Here is a 4,174-nt window from a genome sequence, read left to right as displayed (position 1 = left end):
AATTCTCCTGTACCAACATCAATAATAGTTCTAGCAGTTGCTAAAATGGGTCTACCCAGAATTAAAGGTATGTCACTATCCTCATCCATGTCTAAGACAACAAAATTGACTAGGAATATAAATTTATCAAATTTAACAAGCACATCTTCAATTATACCCCTAGGAATTCTAATGGTTTTATCAGCCAATTGAAAGCTCATCCTAGTTTGTTCGGGTTTCCCTAGTCCTAGTTGTTTAAACATTTTATAAGGTATAACATTAATACTTGCCCCGAAATCAGCTAAAGCATTGTTAACATTCAAACTACCAATTAAACAAGGAACTGTAAAACTCCCTGGATCTTTCAGTTTGTTGGGTAGCTTGTTTTGTAGAATATCTGAGCAGACTGCATTTAACTTCACATGTGATGACTCATCTAACTTCCGTTTGTTTGATAAAAGCTCCTTTAAAAATTTAACCAAGTTGGGCATCTGTGAAAGAGCTTCAATAAACGGTAAGTTAATATGTAACTTTTTAAGCAGTTTAAGGACTTTACTAAATTTTTCGTCCATGTGGTCTTTCCTTGTCGCCTTAGGGTAATGCACACGAGGTTTATACTCTTTACTTACTAGTTTCTATTTATCATTGCTTACATCAGCCTTACCTTTATCTACCTTATTGTCTTGCCTCGGTTTCAGTTCATCTTCAACTAACTTTTCATCATTGTGCATAGTAATGGCATGAAGTTGCTTCCTTGGGTTAGTTTCTGTGTTACTGGGCATGCTACCTTGTGGTTGTTCAGAAATCAACTTAGCAAGCTATCCTATTTGAGTTTCAAGCCCTTGAATTGACACTTGCTTACATCTCCTCGAGGTTCGGCTTCTTTTCCTACTGGTAAGGTGGTTGAAAACCTGGAGGGGGTTGTGGTCTTTGATTGCCTTGACCACCCCAAGAGCAGTTGGGATGGTTCCTCCAACCTACATTGTAAGTGTTACTATAGGGGTTATTCTGAGGTCTAGAATTGTTACTCATACAGTTGACTTGTTCGTTTGTAGTACTAGGGTTGTAGGCCAGGCATGCTGTATTATTTATTCCTCCTCCATTTGTACTGCACTGCATCACCGGATGTACTTGCGTAGAGACACATAAGCCATCAATCTTTTTATTTAAGAGCTCTACCTGGTTTGATAACATAGTGACCGCATCGAGGTTGAAACCACCGGCTGCTTTATTAGGCTTTATCCTCATGACTTGCCACTAATAATTATTCAGTGACATCTCTTCAATGAACTCATAAGCCTCCTCAGGAGTTTTATTATTTAAGGTTCCACTGACCACTGCATCGACCATCTGTCTCGTTGAGGGATTCAAACCATTGTGGAAAGTTTAAACCTGTAGCCATAAAGGTAATCCATGGTGAGGGCACCTTCTCAATAAATCCTTGCATCTCTCCCATGCATCATATAGTTTTTCTAAATCCGTCTACACAAAAGAAGAGATATCATTCCTCAATTTAGTCGTTTTAGCTGGTGAAAAATATTTGAGTAAAAATTTTTCGGTCATTTGCTCCTAAGTAGTGATTGATCCCCGTGGTAATGAGTTCAACCACTGTTTAGCCTTATTCCTTAATGAAAAGGGAAATAATCGAAGGTGAATGGCATCGTCATAAATTCCATTGATCTTAAAAGTGTCGCAGAATTCCAGAAAATTTGCTAAATGAGTGTTTGGATCCTCGTTCTGGAAACCATCAAACTGAACAAACTGTTGTATCATTTGAATAGTGTTAGGTTTCGGTTCAAAATTATTTGCAATAACAGCAGGTCTAACTATACTCGATTCAGTTCCTGTTGAAGTAGGTTTAGCATAATCATACATAGTACGAGGAGCAAGATCCTGATTTACTGGATTTACAGCAACCACAGGAGGTAGCAGATTATTCTGATTATTAGCCATCTCTTCAGTTGTAGTATGGATATCGTCCTCTCGCTCTTCCTCTATGTATTGTAGACTTCGCCTTATTTCTCTTTGGTTTCTGCAAGATGTGTTCTCAATCTCACTGTCAAAAAGCAAAGGTCCTGACAGGTTCCTCCTAGTCATAAACTAGAGACACCTGCCAGAAGCAATTAAAAAGAAAAATTTAGAAAAGAAAAATTAAACTTAAAAATAAAAAGTAAATTGCAATAAAAGTAAAAATGGCTAAAGTAATAAAAATCAAGCATTCCTAATATCTTAGTCCCCGGCAACAGCACCAAAAACTTGATGGTCGCTAAACTAACTAAAAATTCAACTAAGGCAAGCGCACCTATCGAACAGTAGTATAGCTATGGTGAGACCAGAAATATCGTATCCACAAGGACTAAAAGTACTAGTAATTACTATCTTTTTATTATCTAGCCTAACAATTAAAGGAATGTTTTAACTAAAACTAATTATCTAATTAACTAAGTTTACGACAGAGGTAAAAGTTAAAAAATATTGTTTAGAAAACCGATGGAGAAGACAATACCCAAGGAAGAATCCACCTAGACTTCACTTATCACTTCTGAATTAGATGATTTATTCACTTCACTTAATCAAAAAAAATCCCTGATTTATGTTAATTTCTCCCTCGAGACTAGGAACAACTGACTCTAGGTTGATTAATTGAAATCTCTTTCTAATTAAAACCCCTATTGTCTCATTAACTCGATCTATGGATTCCCTTATTAGATTTGACTCCAATCCTGTAGATTTATGTCGTCCTATCTCTAGGATTGTATGCAACTCTGCTTAATTATGGAGGATCTACTCTTAAACAAGGACTTTTGCTCCACTGAATAAGCACATCAAAACCTGAATTAATATCCTGAAATATTAAAACAAGAATTAAAACTCACAATTAAGAATAAGAACAAGTATTTATCATATAATTCAAATAGTAATAAGATCTGTCTTAGGTTTCATCTCCCTTAGGTATTTAGGGAGTTTAGTTCATAATAATGGAAAACATCTCAAATTTGGGAAAACAACAAAACATAAAAAACCCAAAGAACTTCTAAGGAAATTGAATGGAGATCTTCAGTCTTGAAGTAGATCCTGTTTTCGAGCTGATTCTGATGGTTGTCCTTGAGTATTTTCTCCTTTCTATTTTGTGTCCCCCTTTTGATCCTCTTCTAGGGTGTTTATATAGACTTTAGAAAGTTTCAAAACCCTTAAAATTAGCCTTTTCCTAGTAGAATTAGACTTGGGCTCGACAGGGACACGATCGTGTGTCACGCCCGTGTGATGGTGCTCAATCCGTGTGTAATTCTGAGTTGGTTTTTAGTCGACATGACCATGACACACGGGCGTGTGGCCTGCCCGTGTGTCTCACATGGGTGTGTGGTTTACCCTGTGAAAGTGCCTAGGTCGTGTGAGATACTGAGATAAGCCCATTTTGCTCGTTTTTGGCCCGTTTCTTGCTCTTTTCACCTTATTATGCTCACCTAAGTATAAAACATGAATTTAAAGGATTAGGAGCATTAAATTCACTAACTCTTGTGATAAATCATCCAAAAATATGCCAAGCATGGGATAAAAATATGTATATATTATGGTTTATCAAAGCCTACCTTGTTTTTGTACTGAATACTAAAGAATCAGAGTTGAAGATGGAGTGGGTGCTGATAGTGCGTGAATATTCGGATGTTTTCTCAGAAGAGTTGTCTGGTTTGCCTCCTATTAGAGAAGTAGAGTTTGGTATTGAGCTAGTACCAAGAACAGCACCTATTTCTATTGCCCCGTATAGGATGGCACCAACCGAGTTGAAATAGTTAAAAGCACAGTTGCAAGAACTGACAGATAAGGGTTTCGCAAGACCAAGCTTTTCACCTTGAGGTGCTCTCGTATTATTTGTAAAGAAGAAAGATGGTTCGATGAGATTATGTATAGATTACTGCCAACTAAACAAAGTAACTATTAGGAATAAATATCTGTTGCCAAGGATTGACGACCTGTTTGATCAGATGAGGGGAGCCACTATGTTTTCCAAAATAGATTTGAGATCTGGCTATTATCAGTTGCGAGTTAAGGAGTAGGATGTGCTTAAGACTGCTTTCAGAATGAGGTATGGCCATGACGAATTTCTTGTGATGCCTTTTCGATTGGCTAATGCTCCGGCTATGTTTATGGACTTGATGAATAGGATATTTTGGCCTTACTTAGACAAGTTTGTTGT

The 4,174-nt window shown here is 37.0% G+C and overlaps 1 non-coding gene across 1 annotated transcript; it reads left to right on the top strand.

Moving 5' to 3' along the window:
* The first annotated feature begins 1,387 nt into the window (after nt 1–1,387).
* On the top strand, nt 1,388–1,494 carry LOC128285851 (small nucleolar RNA R71). The gene has a single exon (XR_008276398.1). It is a non-coding gene; the product is annotated as a small nucleolar RNA R71 (small nucleolar RNA).
* Nucleotides 1,495–4,174: the final 2,680 nt, after the last annotated feature.

This window comes from Gossypium arboreum, chromosome 12 (genome assembly GCF_025698485.1).
Source record: "Gossypium arboreum isolate Shixiya-1 chromosome 12, ASM2569848v2, whole genome shotgun sequence".
Taxonomy (NCBI): Eukaryota; Viridiplantae; Streptophyta; class Magnoliopsida; order Malvales; family Malvaceae; genus Gossypium; species Gossypium arboreum.
The sequence above is the reverse complement of the archived record's forward strand: the minus strand, read 5'-3'. Positions and strand labels throughout refer to the sequence as shown.